At 41.7% G+C, this 23,005-nt stretch overlaps 1 protein-coding gene across 1 annotated transcript in view; it reads left to right on the top strand.

The window, feature by feature from the left end:
- b4galnt4a (beta-1,4-N-acetyl-galactosaminyl transferase 4a) overlaps nt 1–23,005 on the top strand; it is a 188,217-nt gene that overhangs the window by 31,891 nt on the left and 133,321 nt on the right. The gene's annotated exons all lie outside the window — the stretch shown is intronic.

The following is a 23,005-nucleotide window of genomic DNA, read 5'->3' as shown; positions in this document are numbered from 1 at the left end:
ATGAAGGGGAGGAGACAGGTTAAAGAAGGATTTTTAAGCATTAATACACTTGAGGCATGGATTGTGTATGTGTGCCATTCAGAGGGTGAATGATCAAGACAAAATATTTAAATGCCTTTGAACGGGGTATGGTCATTACTTAATTTGAGCCGGATCCTGCCAAAACAGGGTCCGGTGTACCTCTCAGTTTTGGACGGTTTCGTTCCGGAACCCATTTGTAAAGGTTTTCTTCCAGGGGTGAAGGAGAGGACCAAAATGCAGCGCGGCTAGTGTTAAACATGTTTAATACAAACACAAGTGAAACACTACAAACAACCTACAAAAATAACAAATGTGCAAAACCGATACAGACCTATCTGGTGCAGAACACAAACACAGAGACAGGTAACAAACACCCACAAAATCCCAACACAAAACAAGCCTCCTATATATGAGTCTCAATCAGAGACAACGACTACCATCTGTCTCTGATTGAGAACCCACACCAGGCTGACATAGAAACAGACAAACTAGACACACAACATAGAATTCCCACCCAGCTCACGTCCTGACCAACTAAACACATACAAAACAACAGAAAACAGGTCAGGAACGTGACAGAACCCCCCCCTCAAGGTGCGAACTCCGGGCGCACCCCTAAAACTCAAGGGGAGGGTCTGGGTGGGCATCTGTCCGCGGTGGCGGCTCCGGCGGTGGACGAGGGCACCACTCCACCATTGTCTTTGTCCACCTCCTTAGCGTCCCTTGAGTGGCGACCCTCGCCCCCGACCATGGTCCAGGAACCTTCACCAACTCCCCTCTACAATAGAGGAGACAACTCAGGACAGAGAGGTAGTTCAGGACAAAGAGGTAGCTCAGGACAGAGGGACAACTCCGGACTAGTGGCAGCTCCGGACTGAGTGGCAGCTCCGGACTGAGTGGCAGCTCCGGACTGAGTGGCAGCTCCGGACTGAGTGGCAGCTCCGGACTGAGTGGCAGCTCCGGACTGAGTGGCAGCTCATGACTGGAGGGCAGCTCATGACTGGAGGGCAGCTCATGACTGGAGGGCAGCTCATGACTGGAGGGCAGCTCATGACTGGAGGGCAGCTCATGACTGGAGGGCAGCTCATGACTGTAGGGCGTCTCTGGCAGCTCCTGACTGGCTGGCGTCTCTGGCAGCTCCTGACTGGCTGGCGTCTCTGGCAGCTCCTGACTGGCTGGCGTCTCTGGCAGCTCCTGACTGGCTGGCGTCTCTGGCAGCTCCTGACTGGCTGGCGTCTCTGGCGGCTCCTGACTGGCTGGCGTCTCTGGCGGCTCCTGACTGACGGACGGCTCTGGCGGCTCCTGACTGACGGACGGCTCTGACGGCTCGGGACAGACGGGCGGCTCTAATGGCTCGTGGCAGACGGATGACTCAGATGGCGCTGGGCAGACGGATGGCTCAGATGGCGCTGGGCAGACGGATGGCTCAGATGGCGCTGGGCAGACGGATGGCTCAGACGGCGCTGGGCAGACGGATGGCTCAGACGGCGCTGGGCAGACGGATGGCTCAGACGGCGCTGGGCAGGCAGGCGGCTCAGACGGCGCTGGGCAGACGGATGGCTCAGACGGCGCTGGGCAGACAGGCAGTGCAGGCGGCGTTGAGCAGACAGGCAGTGCAGGCGGCGTTGAGCAGACGGCCGACTCTGACCTGCTGAGGCGCACAGTAGGCCTGGTGCGTGGTGCCGGAACTGGAGGTACCGGGCTGAGGGCACGCACCTCAGGGCGAGTGCGGGGAGGAGGAACAGGGCTCTGGAGATGCACTGGAAGCCTGGTGCGTGGTGTAGGCACTGGTGGTACTGGTCTGGGGCGGGAAGGTGGCGCCGGATATACCGGACCGTGAAGGAGGACACGCGCTCTTGAGCACCGAGCCTCTCCAACCTTACCAGGTTGAATGGTCCCCGTAGCCCTGCCAGTGCGGCGAGGTGGAACAACCCGCACTGGGCTATGCAGGCGAACCGGGGACACCACCTGTAAGGCTGGTGCCATGTACGCCGGCCCGAGGAGACGTACTGGAGGCCAGATACGTTGGGCCGGCTTCATGACATCCAGCTCGATGCCCAACCTAGCCCTCCCAGTGCGGCAAGGTGGAATAGCCCGCACTGGGCTAAGCACGCGTACTGGGGACACCGTGCGCTTTACCGCATAACACGGTGTCTGACCAGTACGACGCCCTCTCACTCCACGGTAAGCCCGGGGAGTTGGCTCAGGTATCCAACCCGGCTTCGCCAAACGCCCCTTTAGCCCCCCCCCAAGAAATTTTTGGGTGAGCCTCTCGGGCTTCCAGCCTCTCTTACGTGCTGCCTCCTCAATCCAGCGCTCCTGGGCTGTGGCTGCCTCCTTCTCCTCCCAAGAGTGGCGATTCTCTCCCACCTTTGCCCAGGGTCTTTTTCCGTTTATGATTTCCTCCCATGACCATTCCTCCTGGCACCGCTGCTGCTGTTGCTGCTGCCCGTTGCCACGCTGCTTGGTCCGGGTTTGGTGGGTGTTTCTGTAAAGGTTTTCTTCCAGGGGTGAAGGAGAGGACCAAAATGCAGCGCGGCTAGTGTTAAACATGTTTAATACAAACACAAGTGAAACACTACAAACAACCTACAAAAATAACAAATGTGCAAAACCGATACAGACCTATCTGGTGCAGAACACAAACACAGAGACAGGTAACAAACACCCACAAAATCCCAACACAAAACAAGCCTCCTATATATGAGTCTCAATCAGAGACAATGACTACCATCTGTCTCTGATTGAGAACCCACACCAGGCTGACATAGAAACAGACAAACTAGACACACAACATAGAATTCCCACCCAGCTCACGTCCTGACCAACTAAACACATACAAAGTGGAGTGCCTTGTGAGAATTTGCGGGCGAATAGGTAAACCACCACTACCCTCCATATTATTGGCAAACATACATTAATTGGAAAATAACTGGACGATCTACGATTAAGACTATCCTACCAACGGGAAATTAAAAACTGTAATATCTTATGTTTCACCGAGACGTGGCTGAACGACGACATGGATAAAATAGAGCTGGCTAGGTTTTCTATGCATTGGCAGGACAGAGCAGCTACGTCTGGTAAGACGAGGAGCGGGGGTGTGTGTCTAATAGTCAATAACTGCTGGTGTGCGATGTCTAGAATTAAAGAAGTCTCAAGTTATTGCTCGCCTGAGGTCGAATAACTCATGATAAGCTGTAGACCATACTATCTACCAAGAGAGTTTTCATCTATATTATTTGTAGCCATCTACTATTCACCACAAACCGATGCTGGCACTAAGACCGCACTCAACGAGCTGTATAAGGCCATGAGCAAACAAGAAAATGCTCATCCACAAGCGCCGCTCCTAGTGGACGTGGGCCTTTAATGCAGGCAAACTTAAATCCATTTTACCAGCATTTCTACCAGCATGTCACATGTGCAACCAGAAGGGAAAAAACTCTAGACCACCTTTCCTCCACACACAGACACTCTTACAAAGCTATCCCTCGCCCTCCATTTGGCAAATCTGACCATAATTATTTCCTCCTGATTCCTGCTTAAAACAAAAACTAAAACAGGAAGTACCAGTGACTCGCTAAATACGGAAGTGGTCAGATGACGCGGATGTTACGCTACAGGACTGTTTTGCTAGCACAGACTGGAATACGTTTTGGGATTCATCCAATGGCATTAAGGAGTATACCACCTCAGCAACCATCTTCATCAGTAAGTGCATTGACGACGTTGTCCCCACAGTGACCGTACTTACATATCCCAACCAGAAGCCAGAAGGCTTTCAAGGAGACACTAATCCGGACACTTATAAGAACTCCCACCATGCCCTCAGACGAACCATCAAACAGGCAAAGAGTTAATGCAGGAATAAGGTTGAATCCTACTACACCGGCTCTGACGCTTATCCGAGGTGGCAGGGCTTGCAAACTATTACGGACTACAAAGGGAAACCCAGCCGCTAGCTGCCCAGTGACGGGAGCCTAACGAACGAGCTAATAGCATTTTATGCTCGCATCAAGGCAAGCAACACTGAAGCATGCATGAGAGCACCAGCTGTTCTGGACGACTGTGTGATCATGCTCTCCATTGCCGATGTGAGCAAGATATTTAAACAGGTCAAAATTCACAAAGCCGCAGGACCAGAAGGATTACCAGAAAGTGTACTCAAAGCATGCACGGACCAACTGGCAACTGTCTTCACTGACATTTTCAACCTTTCCCTGAACGAGTCTGTAATTCCTACATGTTTCAAACAGACCAACATAGTCCCTGTGCCTAATAAAGCAAAAGTAACATGCCTAAATGATTAGCGCCCTGTAGCACTCATGGTAGCCATGGTAGCCATGAAGTGCTTTGAAATGGCTCACATCAACACCACCATGCCGGAAACCCTAGACCCACTCCAATTCGCATACTACAGATCCAAATATGACACAATCTAAATTGCACTCCTCACTGCCCTTTCCTACCTGGACAAAAGGAACACCTATGTGAGAAAGCTGTTCATTGACTACAGCTCAGTGTTCAACACCATAGTGCCCACAAAGCTCATCAGTAAGCTAAGGACCCTGGGACTAAACACCTCCCTCTGCTACTGGATCCTGGACTTCCTGACAGGCCGCCCCCAGGTGGTAAGGGTAGGCAATAACACATCTCCCACGCTGATCCTCAACACTGGGGCCCCTCAGGGGTGCGTGCTTAGTCCCCTCCTGTACTCCCTGTTCACCCACGACTGCATGGCCAAGCACAACTCCAACACCATCATTAAGCTTACTGACAACACAACAGTGTTAGGCCTGATCACTGACAACGATGAGACAGCCTATAGGGAGGAGGTCAGAGACCTGGCAGTGTGGTGCCAGGACAACAACCTCTCCCTCAGTGTGAGCGAGACAAAGGAGCTGATCGTGGACTATAGGAAAAGGAGGGCTGAAACAGGCCCCCATTAACATCGACGGGGCTGTAGTGGAGCAGGTTGAGTTTCAAGTTCCTTGATGTCCCCATCACCAACAAACTATAATGGTCCAAACACACCAAGACAGTTGTGAAAAGGGCACGACACCACCTTTTCCTCCTCAGGAGACAAAAATGTTTTGGCATGGGTCCCCAAATTCTCAAAAAGTTCTACAGCTGCATCCTGACCGGTTGCATCACTGCCTGGTATGGTAACTGCTCGGCATCTGACCGGAAGGCACTACAGAGGGTAGTGGTGTATGGCCCAGTGCATCGCTGGTGCCAAGCTTCCTGCCATCCAAGACCTGTATACTAGGCAGTGTCAAAGACTCCAGTCTCCCAAGTCATAGACTGTTCTCTCTGCTACCGCAAGGCAAGTGGTACCGGAGCACCAAGTCTAGGTCCAAAAGGCTCCTTAACAGCTTCTACCCCCAAGCCATAAGACTGCTGAACAATTAACTTTTACCGCCTCAGAAACCCGGATCCGGGATCACCCCCCACCCCCCCCACACTGATTAGCATCGCTAGCATAGCGTCACAATTAAATAGTAGCATCTAAATATCATTAAATCACAAGTCCAAGACACCAAATGAAAGATACAGATCTTGTGAATAAAGCCACCATTTCAGATTTTTTAAATGTTTTACAGGGAAGACAAAATATGTAAATCTATTAGCTAACCCCGTTAGCAAAATACACCACTTTTCTAACTCCATCAGTTTCTTACTCCATCAGGTGCTATCACCAATTCGGCCAAATAAAGATATTGATAGCCACTAACCAAGAAAAAACCTCATCAGATGACAGTCTGATAACATATTTATTGTATAGCATAGGTTTTGTTAGAAAAATGTGCATATTTCAGGTATAAATCATAGTTTGCAATTGCAGCCACCATCACAAATCTCCCCAAAGCGACTAGAATTACTACATAGAGCAACGTGTATTACCAATTTACTCACCATAAAACATTTCTTAAAAATACACAGCTCACAGCAATGGATAGACACAGATCTTGTGAATTCAGACAATATTTCAGATTTTCAAAGTGTCTTACAGCGAAAACACAATAAATCGTTATATTAGCATACCACATATGCAAACGTTACCCGACCATTGATTCAAGCCAAAGAGAGCGATATCGTTATCATCGCCAAAATATATTAATTTTTTCACTAACCTTCTCAGAATTCTTCCGATGACACTCCTGTAACATCATATTACACAATCCATATAGAGTTTGATCGAAAATGTGCATATTTAGCCGCACAATTCGTGGTTACACAACGTGATTAGTGGGCAAAAAATCAAGCAATTTGCCCGGCGCCATTTTGGAAAGGCACCTAATCTTATCGAAAACTATTCATAAACTTGACTAAAAAAATACAGGTTGGACATGAAATGAAAGATGCATTAGTTATTAATGCAACCGCTGAGTTAGATTTTTAAAATTAACGTTACTAGACATACAGTGTGCGTTACAGCCAGACTAGTGCCGCAATAATGGCGTCACTAATCGCCATTATTGAGTTTACATTTTTCCACATAAAAACGGAATAACATCATAAATAGCTCTTACTTTTCGACGAGCTTCCATCAGAATCTTGGCCAAGTGGTCCTTTGTCCAAAAGAATCGTTGCTTGGTTGTAAAACGTTGCATTCAACTTCTGATATAGCAGCTAACAATAGCTAACAATAGCTATTTTGCCCCAACGTGTCCAAATCCTCAAGACGCAATACTGAGGAAATTCCGAAAAATAGCAATATACTCGCATAATCTGATATAACTCGGTTTAAAATAGCTTCGTTATGATATTTCTAAAACCTATATCGAATTAAATTACAGACGGATACATCTAACGTTGATAATTGAGCGTTTGAAAATGGCATCCTGAGGTCCCTCTCTGCGCAATGGTCAGCGTTGAAAAGAGGGCGCACCTCACTCCTTGGCCTTTTATAACCTCTGAGAGCTACGTATAAAGCCCATTCCACTTCTCATTGGTTACTGACATCCAGGGGAAGGCGGGTGCAGTTCATGTCGTTCCATAGGATACACACAGACCTTTAAAACTGATCTGAGACCAGAGCTTCGCTCTCAGACCATCGCAGTACCTGTCATGGATTTCGCTGTAGAAAGAGTTCTGGGTCACCCACAGACATAATTCCAACGGTTTATGAAACTAGAGAGTGTTTTCTATCCAATAGAATTAATAATATGCATATTGTACGAGCAAGAATTGAGTACGAGGCAGTTTAATTTGGCGACACCCAGAAAAAAAAAATGCTAACTGCTCCCCCTATTGACAAAAGGTTAATCAAATGGCCACCCGGACTATTTACATTCATATAGACCAATGCGTGGCCATTGCTGTGGTGAAAGAGAGAAGCATTTCTCACAGAACTAGAATGAGATTCACTTTAAATGATCTTTCTCCATATCCCTGCTCTGCTACACATGAGCATGAAACTCCCATCTTTCGAGCGTTGTACAGTGGTAAGGGTGCTGGAGGTGCCGCAGCACCCCTGACGAATTGAAATACATTTGCCAAAGTTATAGAATTACTGCTGTCATCCAAAACAGGCCTTTCACGATATTTCAAATACAATCGCGGGAAAACACAGATCCTGCTGAAAAGAGAAGACTAATCTGTCTGTAGGCTACCAAGTGATCAACTTCCAAATAGACCTTTTGAGCGATCAGCATTGTTTTACCAAGTAAGAGAGAGATTTTGTCACGAGCGCATCGGCCCTGGCTGGTGAGTGGCCTGTGCATCGTTTGGTGAGTCAGTGAAACTGGAAAGCTTTTTTAGGACTATAATTTCCTCCTCATGTTGTACAATATGTGGGTCTCCACACACCTAGGCCTAGGCTATTGATGGATTCAAGACAGGGTCGTTTTTATTGATCTCATATTTTCAGTATAGCCTGTCATTTCGATAATTTGTGAGCTATTATAAAAGATTCTGCTAAAGTCTCCAGTCATCTAAAATTATGTAGAAGGAAAATGTTTTTCCGGACCATAGGCTATTAAACATTTTCCCCATGTGTGCAATTTCTGGAAGCGCCTCTCTCTACTTTACTGTTCTATGCCAGTACGCAAAAGCAATGATAATGCATGAAATGCTTTATTATAAGGGATTTTTCTTTCATGTGTTCCGGTACCTCTGAGCCCCCCAGGTCACCCACCTCTCTGGCTTTTTGTTCTGTATTTTGCCACCTCCCAATTGACAAATTAAGCACAGGGTATGGTAGTACGTGCCAGGCACACCGGTTTTGTGTCAAGAACTGCAACGCTGCTGGGTTTTTGAAGCGCAACAGTTTCCCATGGGCATGGACAATGGTCCACCACCCAAAGGAAATCCAACCAATTTGACACAACTGTCATTGGAGTCAACATTGGTCTTCTGAATGTTTAGTTTATGTGCATGTGAGAGAGAGGAGCAGGAAGGAAAGGCAGAGGGGGAGAGATGTGTGTGAGTGTTGTGGGGCCCACTCAGTTGTTTTGTGGTTCTCGTCAACTCCTTCACAACCCCATGCTAGACAGGCAGGGCAATTACGTTTTACAATACATCCACTTCAGGTGTGATAGGATGTGTGTGTGTGTGTGTGTGTGTGTGTGTGTGTGTGTGTGTGTGTGTGTGTGTGTGTGTGTGTGTGTGTGTGTGTGTGTGTCCGTGTGTGTGCGTGTGGAGGTGGCTGTCAATCAGGATGTGTTTGGTTCTTGTAGGTGATCACACAATCATGTGAATATACATTTACACCATTCAATGTTGGTAGAGCGTGGGGATTACTAACATCATGTCTGTGTAGAATTATACATGTACTCTAGCCAGTGGATAACAAGTGGTGTGTCCTCAAATTGTCTTAAACTGCACTTTACCTTCAAGGAAATAGTGTAAAATTTATGAAAATACAAGTTTTAAAGGGGGGGTGAGTTGAAATTATTCAATAGAATATGTATTATAAAGTTGTTTTTTTACATGATCACATAATGTATTTATTCATCCACATAAGATTATGCTTTTTGGTACTAGTACGCTCTCAAAATCTTGACCAAGTAAATTATTGCGTTCATGAGAGTGTGCAAAGCTCTAGCGCATACATACAGTTGAAGTCAGAAGTTTACATACACCTTAGCCAAATCCTTGGGAGCATTTTCCAAACCCCTGAAGGTGCCACGTTCATCTGTACAAACAATAGTACGCAAGTATAAACACCATGGGACCAAGCAGCCGTCATACCGCTCAGGAAGGAGACGCGTTCTGTCTCCTAGAGATGAACGTACTTTGGTGCGAAAAGTGCAAATCAATCCCAGAACAACAGCAAAGGCCCTTGTGAAGATGCTGGAGGAAACAGGTACAAAAGTATCTATATCCACAGTAAAATGTGTCCTACATCGACATAACCTGAAAGGCCGCTCAGCAAGGAAGAAGCCACTGCTCCAAAACCGTCATAAAAAAAGCGAGACTACGGTTTGCAACTGCACATGGGGACAAAGATCGTACTTTTTGGAGAAATGTTCTCTGGTCTGATGAAACAAAATAGAACTATTTGGCCATAATGACCATTATGTTTGGAGGAAAAAGGGGAGGCTTGCAAGCCGAAGAACACCATCCCAACCGTGAAGAACGGGAGTAGCAGCATCATGTTGTGGGGGTGCTTTGCTGCAGGAGAGACTGGTGCACTTCAGAAATAGATGGCATCATGAGGCAGGGAAATTATGTGGATATATTGAAGCAACATCTCAAGACATCAGTCAGGAAGTTAAAGCTTGGTCGCAAATGGGTCTTCCAAGTGGACAATGACCTCAAGCACACCATACTTCCAAAGTTGTGGCAAAATGGCTTAAGGACAACAAAGTCAAGGCATTGGACCTGTAGAAAATGTGTGGGCAGAACTGAAAAAGCGTGTGCGAGCAAGGAGGCCTACAAACCTGACTCAGTTACACCAGCTCGGTCAGGAGGAATGGGCCAAAATTCACCCAACTTATTGTGGGAAGCTTGTGGAAGGCTACCCAAAACGTTTGACCCAAGTTAAACAATTTAAAGGCAATGCTACCAAATACTAATTGAGTGTACGTAAACTTCTGACCCACTGGGAATGTGATGAAAGAAATGAAAGCTGAAATAAATCATTCTCTCTACTATTATTCTGACATTTCACTTTCTTAAAATAAAGTGGTGATCCTAACTGACCTAAGACAGGGAATTTTTATTAGGATTAAATGTCAGGAATTGTGAAAAACTGAGTTTAAATGTATTTGGCTAAGGTGTATATAAATTTCCGACACATATGAATACTGTATGTAATATGTAAAATATTAGTAGACTAAATGTGGGTAACACTTTATTTGGATAGTCTCTAGATGCTACAGACTATCTGTAACATTTCAACTAACATATATATTTTTTTTTTACTGTATAGTGTACAGACTCTATAAACAGGGTCCTTATAGGACCACAATTGCTTTGCAGCATGTTCAGGATTTATTTCAGCGAGTCAGGATACCATTTGAAGAAACTAGATATCCTAAATAGTGTTGTGTTTGCATTGGCTATGCAACACTAACTCAGCCAGCCAGGAGTACTTGTAGGTTTCATTCAGGATAGAGGTTTCCTCCGAGCAGGGGGAACATCAAATAGAAAAAAATGCCATCAAATCAAATGTATTTATATAGCCCTTCGTACATCAGCTGATATCTCAAAGTGCTGTACAGAAACCCAGCCTAAAACCCCAAACAGCAAGCAATGCAGGTGTAGAAGCACGGTGGCTAGGAAAAACTCCCTAGAAAGGCCAAAACCTAGAAAGAAACCTAGAGAGGAACCAGGCTATGAGGGGTGGCCAGTCCTCTTCTGGCTGTGCCGGGTGGAGATTATAACAGAACATGGCCAAGATGTTCAAATGTTCATAAATGACCAGCATGGTCAAATAATAACAATCACAGTAGTTATCGAGGGTGCAGCAAGTCAGCACCTCAGGAGTAAATGTCAGTTGGCTTTTTTAGCACGTCCGGTGAACAGGTCAGGGTTCCATAGCCGCAGGCAGAACAGTTGAAACTGGAGCAGCAGCAAGGCCAGGTGGACTTGGGACAGCAAGGAGTCATCATGCCAGGTAGTCCTGACGCATGGTCCTAGGGCTCAGGTCCTCCGAGAGAGAGAAAGAAAGAGAGAAGGAGAGAATTAGAGAGAGCATACTTAAATTCACACAGGACACTGGATAAGACAGGAGAAGTCCTCCAGATATAACAAACTGACCCTAGCCCCCCGACACATTAACTACTGCAGCATAAATACTGGAGGCTGAGACAGGAGGGGTCAGGAGACACTGTGGCCCCATCCGATGATACCCCCGGACAGGGCCAAACAGGAAGGATAAATCCATCACAGTTCTACACAATACAGTATGTGCAGGGTAACGTCCATGAATGTATGGTAGCGTTAGCCAGCCCTAAAACAGCTAACATTATTATGACAACAACATATTTCCAATAAAGGACGCATCAAACTGGTTGAATAATTGAATAATCCACGTTGAACAGCACAAAATACGAATTCCTAATGTGTTCTTTGGTGATTTGATTTGTTGTTTTTAATCGCTTCTTAAACTGGACATGGAATGTATTTGATAGAAGAATCTCTCCGGCTTGTGTGCGCTAGGCTAAATAGAAAACAGGAGAACCAACTTTGGTTTAAAATGCGATTACTTCCTGTCGCTTAGAACATCACAATTTTCCATTGACTTCTACATTAATCTTCCATCCGCACGGGATAATTACAGGAAGTCGCTAGTTGAGTCACTTGGTAGACTAGCATCTCTGATTCAAGTTTCTCCGGTGATAAAGTTATCCCATCTTCCATGACAGAAAGATATGTGATGAACAGAGTTGAAAGGATTCTAAATACTACGTCAGTGTTCTATAATATACAATCTGAATGTTTTGTTTGCCTTATAATGTGTCTTATGACACCGCTCCGTCCCTTTGTTTAGGCTAAGCCAGTGACTGTATATATGAAAGCTACTGGCTACACAGGCTGCAATGGCGTTCTATGAAACCTGAACGCTCGTCACACGATGTAACTAACATTATAACAATAACTACACATTCTAGCTATAACAATAAAAAAAAAGCAAGTTCACATGCTGAACAACAACTAGCCATGTTGAGGTCCAAGCATGGACAGTGCTGGCTATGTATATGTGACTCAAACACCATCAGGATAGACCGAAGGTGATGCTGTTAAATGACAAAGACTTATGCAATTGTTTACCAGATCGATACAAATGCGCAGTGTGCCAGTAGGTCATGTGTTCCTTGCATACAAGCCGTGTACAACACTGTGTCGTCTGAGAGGCACACGCTGATTCACTGCAAAGGGAGGGCCATGCATACATGCTGTGTTGTGGTACTTCAACCGAATAGGACAAGTTATACATCTCGGGAGAGCTGAAAGACTCAACCAAATGTGTATAGGTGCTGCGCAAAATATGTGTCCATCTTTTCCAGAAATCAATTTCTGTGTAGCCAAAACATCAATACATTAGCATTAGCCATTTTGAACTATGCGATTGAGGACATATTTTCTAGTACATCTGAAATGATTATCATATCAAATCAAATCAAATACAAGCCCTTAACCAACAATGCCGTTTTAAGAAAAAATAAGTGTTAAGAAAGTATTTACTAAAACAAACTGAAGAAACAATAAATACAAATAAAAATGAAAAAAATAAGAAAATAGAAAAATAACAAATGATTAAAGAGCAACAATAAAAGAACAGTAACGAGGCTATATACTGGGGGTACCGGTACAGAGTCAATGTGTGGGGGCATCGGTTAGTACATGTCTGTAGAGGTAAAGTGGCTATGCATAGATCATAAACAGAGAGTGGCTTATTGGTGGTTTATTGGGAAATGTGTTGTTGTGATCGATGTACATGGGTTTCAAAGGCAGGGATAATATATAATATGGATTTTTTTTATTCAAGTTTTAAAGTTGCTAATTTTGTTTGTGTATTGAAAAAGGAGCTGTCAGAGTTGAGGTTCTCAGTTTTGGTGCACTTTTGACATGTGAGGGAAACTAAGTAGGGGCAGGCAGCTAGTGATTTATGGCCCTGCTGACAGCTGACGATGTATGGCCCTGTGTTGGAGGGGAGAGTGGCTGATAAAGATCTCAAATGGTGATTTGCTGGCTGAGAGCCCGGATTTTCGTTGTAAAAAAAAAAAAAAAAGTTTATTAATTACGAAAAACATGAATAATATCCCACCCATGGGTCCACTAGAAGGTGCTTTTGGTCATTCAACAGCAGGATAATGAATCAATGGGTATATATATCATTCATTTATAAGTAGCAACTAAGGATTCTAGCTTTAAAATCACACAATTGATTGTTCAAGCGCTTACACCAATCTAGCACGTCACTTTACTTACTTCGCTCACTTTGAACAGTGCCGGTCATCTGTTTCAGATTCAGCAATCATTGGTTTGTCCAGAACCACCTCCTGTCTTCTGTATGAGAAAGGTTCACTCAATCATTTCCATTGATCCCCATCTTGTTGTCCCTCTTTTTCACTTCCATCAAGAGGTTTTCCCTTTAGGGTGGTTTAGGCAGAAATCTGCCCTCCTCGGTTTCTTTGTTTGAGGCAGCCTTTCCCTGGCTTTGCCACTTATATTTTATGAAGTTGACGTGGACTCCTGGGCATCCAAGTCGGTCAACCTTAGGGTAGTATGCTATCTTGTACTTAAGGCAGTGTTTCCATCCATCAAGGCCGGTGCGGGATTCTTTTATCTCTGAAACAATGGTGGGTCTTTGTTAAGGCTTCAGCCACCTCTTCTAATTGGGAATCATTTGGGTATGCTGTGTACTTGATTATAACTCTGTCATGCCTTCAAGAATGTATTATTTAAGCTTTGATATAAGAAAGTTGAATTCACACTGAATGGTGCTACTAGGATGAGAAAGCTGGGGGTCCCACTGTGCGGTTTTACTGGTATGCCAGAGCTAGTGTCCTCACTTCGTAAGTATATAACTTTCAAAGTACTTTTAACGTCAATTTCAGTTGTAGATGTCAGATTCATGTATCCGTTTCCAAATTCAACATCCTTGTACTGGAGCCCGAAGTTCTCGCTCAGTCCCAATATGTTCTTTATCTCAAGTCATAGTTCATCCACAGACTTCCTGACACAAGGTTTCATTTTCTGGAGTCATGGTCTCCTCTAAAGACGATTCTCAGCCTAACCGGACCAGCCGTCTTGCAACCCCTTTATCCTAAAGAGGAGAAACAGAGGGGGGAAAAATAAAACAGAGGACAGCTATTACAGAGCGTATGTGTGCATTACTTTCTACCAGAAGACCAGAAGAGTTGTCAACGCACACGCACGTACCTCTCCGGGGATATAAAGAAACGAATTGACCGATGTCTGTTCAATTACTTGAATTCTATTTAGTAATTGTTGTTGTTGTTGAGCTCAATGCCCCGTTTATCAAGAGAGAAATCAAATCATCTATGTGGGATCCCACGCTGAAGGTAGTCATAGTTTTCATTAGGCAAAATATTCAACCTAGAATTTAAAACTTTTTTTGTAAGAACATAGTATATGGGATTGATTTTAAGATTTTGCTGAATTAATTTGATTTATATTACGGTGTTTCTATTCCAAGAAAAACGAAAAACATTAGGAAAATATGGCGCTGTACAACGTGACCAGTCGGGAGTAGGCTGCTAAGTGACTGCGAGTAAAGAGCAAAATAATCCTAACATTTCCACACCCTAATTGTAGGCTAACCAATATCCAAACGAAGATTCAGTGAAAATCAAAATCGAATTGATTCATCAAGTCCCCATGCTTGTCTCAGAGCAGCGCGAAACGGTGCTGAAATATTTGACCACACGCGGGTAGGCTATTGCTTCAAATCCTATTATAACAATTGGATGACTTTGGGTGTGCCAGTAAGCAACAATTTCTTGACTTCATTAGCCTACTTTTTTCCAATATTTCTGTCATTCAATGATATTTATTCCCATAGTAATTTGTTATGGATCCATCCAGATGTGGTTAGAAAACAGTGCATATGGTGGACTCAGTAAAAGTCTATTGTCCTGCTGATAGCCCATCAAGGGTGCATGGCTTCTTTTGTAGTCTTAAAAGAACTCCAGCACAGAGAAGAGAAAGGAGCCTTGAATAATTAAACGTGTCGGTAAAATACTGTTAGACTTGGGGATTATGGACACGGACAGTGCTATTTGCCTGTGTTATGCCCAACACAAAAGCCCAGGAAAATGAACAGGTACAGTAGCCTACAATATTGTAAAGTAGGCCTAATAATGCAGAACATAATGCTTAAATAAATCGACTACTGGTCTTTACTGTATGCTGCACATTTTTACATCGTATTCCATTTCAAGCGAGACTATTCAAGCCATCGACTCACTGATGGTTGAAGATGATGAGCGATCAGCAAAGGCAGTCTGGAAACTGCTTGCATCATGGCACAACATCAACATCGCTCTAATCACAGTCAGAAGACAGTTGAAAAAAATTTAGTGGACTTATGGAAAGGCTCTGTAAGACATTTTATATATATATATATATAATTCAGAACGTTAACCATGTGTGTTCTCTTGTTTTGTACTGTTCTGTAGCTTCAACCCAAGGATTTGTCTGACAAACAAAGAACTTTGCGTGCTGCAGGCCCAGGCATGGATCAAAGCTGGCGAGACATTCAATGACATCATCAAGAGATATGCTGGACCCTATGTCAGAAAGGTGTTTTTGGGACCACATCGTGTCTATTGTCCTGCTGATAGCCTCCAGAGCCGGAAGACAAGTTTCTTACTTTCTCCCCCTTCCACTTTCCTCTTCCATTTTTGCGGTAATGCTGCAATTAGTTGGTTGTAATTTTGGGTAGAGCAGACATTTCCATATATTTGTGTTAGCTGCATGTGTGACTTAACTCCACCAGTCCTATTTATAATATAATTTACAAAGATTATACCTTTAAAAAAAAAAATATTATCAAAAAATAAAGTGTTTTTATCAATTAGTATATTTGAGTTTAACCACAATATTTGTTGGATTATTTGATCTGTCTTTTCTGGTGGATTAAACTGAAATTGCAACCAACTTTCTATGGCTTGTTAAAAAAATTATGATATTTTGTAGATGATTTCGTTTTCAAATAACTGAAAGTGAGCGGTTGTAATCTGAACAAAGGGAAAAGGGCCATTCTTGAACATGGGGTGAGACATTCTTACTAATTTGCTAGAGGGTTTGGATTTAAGTGTAACTTTCGTATGACTGATGCCTTTAGTGAGAGGTCTAATGCTTTAATATTTAATCATTTCTGTCCTCCGAATTTTAGATTCATTATATAAATAGGCCCATGTGCACCTTCATCAGATGAACCACAACATGTTGCCTAAAGCGATTTAATTCATGAATGCATTTGAATGTTTTTAATATTGTGACAGTGAAGAGCAAAATAATCCTAACATTTCCAAATAAAAATCGGATTGATTTATCAAGACCAGTCCCCATGCTATGTCATTCAGTGAAATGTATTCCCATAGTAATTCATTATGGATCCATTCATATATTTAAAGTCTATAAACTCGGCAAGAGTATTGTCCTGCTGATAGTTGAAATAAACATCTGCATTTTGAAAGTATTTTTATCATTCTTTTATTAACGAAAGCATAAAGATTAAGAAAATACTTGTACAGTATACGCTTTACCCGACATGTTGCGGTTGCATGATGCTTGTAAATAGAAATGTAAAACTTTAGAGTACTTAATACTATGCAAATTGGGGGGATTTTTTTCACACCTAGCTGAGCTATCCTTTTGTGAAGAGTCTATTGTCCTGCTAATAGCCCATCATGGAAACTTTTTTTGCCCCCCTATAGGTTTTAGGCCTGCAGTAGTTTATAATAATCCATGCCTTCTGGGACTGTTTAAATGTCCAAAGGTTATGGGTGGAGTTAGAATTTTGGCGGTCAGAAGTATTCAAATCAACCAATGTCAGCCTTTAAATGCTTTATTATCCAAATGTTTAAAGTGTGTGTGGGCAATGGAGAGAATGCATTTGACTTTTTTTTAAATATTAGAGCTTTCAGGAGGAACAGAAAATTGGGTGTCAATTCATAAACCATGTGCCATGGAATCAGTACATCGGACATTTCTTCCCAACTATTTTGCAATCTATATGGCATAGCTTAATTTTTTTGGTCCTTAAATGAATCTGGTATATATTTTTATTTTTCACAATTTTCTTTAAGCATTTTTGGTCTTCTATGCCGACAGACAAGCTCCTTACTTTTCCCCCCTTCCACTTGGTAGAGGTTCCAATTGATGAACTCATTTCTTATTTCTAATTTCTGCCCTCCGAATTCATATTCATTTTATAAATAGGCCCTTTTAATTTTGTCTGGCTTGCCATTCCAAATAAAATTGAATATTTTTTGCTCATATATTTTAAACAGGTCGCTAGGTGTAGGCAAACCATAAGGAAATAGGTCAACTGTGATATGACTAAATAGTTAACAGGGGGATTTTTTCCACAAATAGACAGGTGTTTTACTTTCCGTGGTAGAAGATCTTAACTATTTTTGCTAACTTTCTATTAAAATGTATTGGAATGAGATCATTTCTTTCTTTCGGGATATGTATAGCGCGTATGTCCACACCCCTGTCAGTTCATTTTATTGGTAAATTACATGGCAATGTAGTGATCCAAAACGTAATATAGTAATACTTGAACACACACAACATGAGCAGATGAACTTGGTCAAAACAGTCAAAATATTATTTATTAAAGACTAGAAGAAATAATGTTGGTACTTATTTATTTTGATCCAAAGCTATTAATTAGTGAATAATCCAATAATAATTGGTATGACACGGCTCTCGGAGCTCATTAAGAGGCGGCTTCTAAATTTAAAATACTTGCAGATCAATAAAATGTCCTTGTACTGTAGATCTAATAAAATTTAGAGGATTGGAGGATTCTAAATGAATATCTAAGGGCCACTTTTCGTTAGGGCAAATCTGGTCTGTGAGAATATCTAAGGGGATTTTATATCATTATAATGCAGGGTTAATAATAATAATAATAAGGAAAAATAACAACACGCATCTGCAACACGCATCTGATTATTCAATAGTAATAGGATTTATTTTATTTACATTCTTCATTGTAACCACAATGTCACAAATAATTGAACACACACAGCATGAGCAGATTAACTTGGTCAAAACAGTCAAAATATTTATTTATTAACCTCTCTAGGGTACGTGGGACGGTAGCGTCCCACCTCGTCAACAGCCAGTGAAACTGCAGGGCGCCAAATTCAAAACAACAGAAATCCCATAATTTAAATTCCTCAAGCATACAAGTATTTTACACCATTTTAAAGCTACACTTGTTGTAAATCCAGCCAAAGTGTCCGATTTCAAAAAGGTTTTACGACGAAAGCACACCAAACGATTATGTTAGGTATGAGCCAAGTCACAGAAAAAGACAGCCATTTTTCCAGCTAAAGAGAGCAGTAACAAAAAGAAGAGAGATAAATAGAGATAAAATGAATCACTAACCTTTGATAATCTTCATCAGATGACACTCATAGGACTTCATGTTACACAATACATGTATTTTTTGTTCGGTAAAGTTCATATTTATATCCAAAAATCTGAGTTTAGGCAAGACGCTACTGTATCACTTGGCAAAAAGCCTGAGAAAATGCAGAGCGCCAAATTAAAATTAATTACTATGAAAATTACTATAAAATCAAACTTTCATTAAATCACACATGAAAGATACCAAATTAAAGCTACAATGGTTGTGAATCCAGCCAACATGTCAGAATTCAAATAGGCTTTTCAGCGAAAGCATACGATGCTATTATCTGAGCATAGCACCATAGTAAACAAAAGAGAGAAAACATTTCAACCCAGCAGGCGCGACACAAAACGCAGAAATAAAAATATAATTCATGCCTTACCTTTAACGAGCTTCTGTTGTTGGCACACCAATATGTCCCATAAACATCACAAATAGTCCTTTTGTTCGATTAACCTTTCTAGGACACACGTTCTGCTAGCGGAACCCCCCCCAACATTCCGCTGAAAAGGCAGCGCGCAAAATTCAAAAATATTTTTTTGAATTTTTTAACTTTCACACATTAACAAGTCCAATACAGCAAATGAAAGATAAACATCTTGTTAATCTACCCATCGTGTCTGATTTTTTAAATGTTTTACAGCGAAAACACAACATATATTTATGTTAGATCACCACCAAATCCAAAAAACACACAGCCATTTTTCCCAGCCAAAGATAGCTTTCACAAAAACCAGAAATAGAGATAAAATTAATCACTAACCTTTGAACATCTTCATCAGATGACACTCATATGACATCATGTTACACAATACATTTATGTTTTGTTCGATAATGTGCATATTTATATCCACAAATCTCGGTTTACATTGGCGCCATGTTCAGAAATGCCTCCAAAATATCCGGAGTAATTACAGAGAGCCACGTCATATAACAGAAATACTCATCATAAACTTTGATGAAAGATACATGTTTTACATATAATTAAAGATACACTGGTTCTTAATACAACCGCTGTGTCAGATTTAAAAAAAACTTTTGTAAAAAGCACACCATGCAATAATCTGAGACGGCGCTCAAATATAAATAACATTTCTCCGCCATGTTGGAGTCAACAGAAATACGAAATTACATCATAAATATTCCCTTACCTTTGATTATCTTCATCAGAATGCAATGCCAGGAATCCTATTTCCACAATAAATCGTTTTTTTTGTTCGATAATGTCCATTACTTATGTCAAATTAGCAACTTTAGCTAGCATGTGTAGTACACGTGTCCAAACACTGGCGCAAGTGAAGGCAAACGTCGGACGAAAACTTCAAAAAGTTATATTACAAGTCGAATAAACTGGTCAAACTTAGTAGAGAATCAATCTTCAGGATGTTGTTATCATATATATCCAATAACGTCCCAACCGGAGCATTTCTTCATGTCTGTATAACTAATGGCACACACTTGACCATCCCATGGCTAGCGTGCGTGACCAGGAACTGGCAATCTGCCAGACCAGTGACTCAAATAGCTCCCATCCGGCCCCACATCACACTAGAGGCTTCATTCCACGTTCTACTGACTGTTGACATCTAGTGGAAGGCGCATGAAGTGCAAACAGATCCATAAATTACAGGGAATTGAATAGGCGATGACTTTCACATCGACCCTTTTCAGAATTCTCACTTCCTGTTTGGAAGTTTGCCTGCCATATGAGTTCTGTTATACTCACAGACATAATTCAAACAGTTTTAGAAACTTCAGAGTGTTTTCTATCCAATAGTAATAATAATATGCATATATTATCATCTGGGACAGAGTAGGAGGCCGTTCAATTTGGGCACCAATTAATCCAAAAGTGCTGCCCCCTATCCCTAAAAAGTTAATTCCGTCGATATATATCCAAAATGTCAATTTATTTGGCGCATTTGATCCAGAAAAACACCGGTTCCAACTTGCTAAAACTTGACCACAAAATATCTCAAAGGTTACCTGTAAACTTTGCCAAAAAATGTCAAACTACTTTTGTAATACAACTTTAGGTATTTTTTAACGTTAATAATCGATAAAATTGAAGACGGGATGATATGTGTTCAATACAGGATTAAAATGATATGTAGCATGCCTTCTGTTTGATTGAAGCGCATGTCCATGACACCTGGAGTGCCTCGACTTCAAGATGGCCGTATTTCTTCATTACACAAAGGAATAACCTCAACCTATTTCTCATGACTGTTGACATCTAGTGGAAGCCGTAGGAACTGCAAGCAATTCGCTTAGAAATCTGGTTTCCCAATGAAAAATCATTGAAAAGACAGTGACCTCGAAAAAAAAAATCTGAATGGTTTGTCCTGCTAAATAAGTTCTGTTATACTCACAGACATGATTCAAACAGTTTTAGAAACTTCAGAGTGTTTTCTATCCAAATCTACTAATAATATGCATATCCTATCTCCTCGGGATGAGTAACTGGCAGTTGAATTTGGGTATGCTTTTCATCCAAACATGAAAATGCTGCCCCCTACCCTAAAGAAGTTAAAGACTATCAGACTGAAAACACCTCCGTTAATTTACGAAAAGATAGTCAATTTGTGCCACAGTTTAGACTACCGATAGATCAGAGTTCTAACTCCCCCTTGTGATAGTGTGGTGCAATGACAGAATGCCACAATCTACCACTAACGGTCGCGGCATAAGCTCAAAACTTTTAAAGGAAGACTCACTGTACCCAAGAAGGCTGTAATCGCTGCCAAAGATGCTTCAATAAAGTACTGAGTAAAGGGTCTGAATACTTATGTAAATGGTATATTTCTGTTTTTATTTAAATACATTTGCTAAAATGTATAAAAAAACTAATTTGCTTTGTCATTATGGGGTATTGTGTGTAGATTGATGAGGGAAAAAAATATTTGATAAATTTTACAATAAGGCTGTAACGTAACAAAATGTGGAAAAAGTCAAGGGGTCTGAATACTTTCCAAATGCACTGTAAAATGGTAACAACACAACCATGTCTTTCCAGGAGACATGCAGTACCAGCAAATATTCTGCATGAGCTCCAAACACTTGGTGGTTAAGGTCTACGAGCCCTACACCACTTCCAGCAGTCTTATCCAACTGGCCTTACAACGCAGACAGGACAAGACCTTTCGCCACAAGCACTCTGCTTATACAGCCAAGCATGCCTAACACCATTGGCAGTGTACCGAAGCTGTATAAAGGACCATGAAATAAATATGGATATCAATCTCCTAAAAATGTGTCTGCCTTTATGCATTCACAGAATATATTTATATAATCTCTACAGGGCTCTGTAGCATCAAACAGATGTTAGACATTCAGATATATGCAAAGAATGTTTATTTGTCAAAATCTAAAATACAGGGGAGTGTACAATATTTAACCTGTCTGGCACCGGGGTTCCGCTAGCGGAACTCCTCCCACATTCCACTGAAAAGGCAGAGCGCGAAATTCAAAATATATTTTTGAGAAATATTTAACTTTCACACATTAACAAGTCCAATACAGCAAATGAAAGATACACATCTTGTGAATCCAGTCAACATGTCCGATTTTTAAAATGTTTTACAGCGAAAACACCACATATATTTATGTTAGCTCACCACCAAATACAAAAAAGGACAGACATTTTTCACAGCACAGGTAGCATGCACAAAGCCAACCTAACTAACCAAGAACCAACCAAACTAACCAAGAAACAATTTCATCAGATGACAGTCTTATAACATGTTATACAATAAATCTATGTTTTGTTCGAAAAATGTGCATATTTGAGGTATAAATCAGTTTTACATTGCAGCTACCATCACAGCTACCGTCAGAAATAGCACTGAAGCAGCCAGAGTAATTACAGACACCAACGTCAAATACCTAAATACTCATCATAAAACATTTCTGAAAAATCGATGGTGTACAGCAAATTAAAGACAAACATCTTGTGAATCCAGCCAATATTTCCGATTTTTTAAATGTTTTACAGCGAAAACACAATATAGCATTATATTAGCTTACTACAATAGCCTACCACACTACCGCATTCATTCATCAAGGCACGTTAGCGATAGCAATAGGCACGTTAGCGATAGGGAATAAACCAGCAAAATAACCTTCATAAACCTTCATCAGATGACAGTCCTATAACATCAGGTTATACATACACTTATGTTTTGTTCGAAAATGTGCATATTTAGAGCTGAAATCAGTGGTTATCCATTACGCTAACGTAGCATCTTTTTCCCAGAATGTGCGGATATTTTTATGACACTCAACTATTCTGACCAAATAACTATTCATAAACGTTACTAGAAAATACATGTTGTATAGGAAATGATAGATACACTAGTTCTTAATGCAATCGCCGTGTTAGAATTCTAAAAATAACTTCATTACGACATC

This window comes from Salvelinus namaycush, chromosome 21 (genome assembly GCF_016432855.1).
Source record: "Salvelinus namaycush isolate Seneca chromosome 21, SaNama_1.0, whole genome shotgun sequence".
In the NCBI taxonomy this organism is placed as follows: domain Eukaryota; kingdom Metazoa; phylum Chordata; class Actinopteri; order Salmoniformes; family Salmonidae; genus Salvelinus; species Salvelinus namaycush.
Note: the sequence above shows the minus strand (reverse complement) of the source record. Positions and strands in the feature narration are given on the sequence as shown.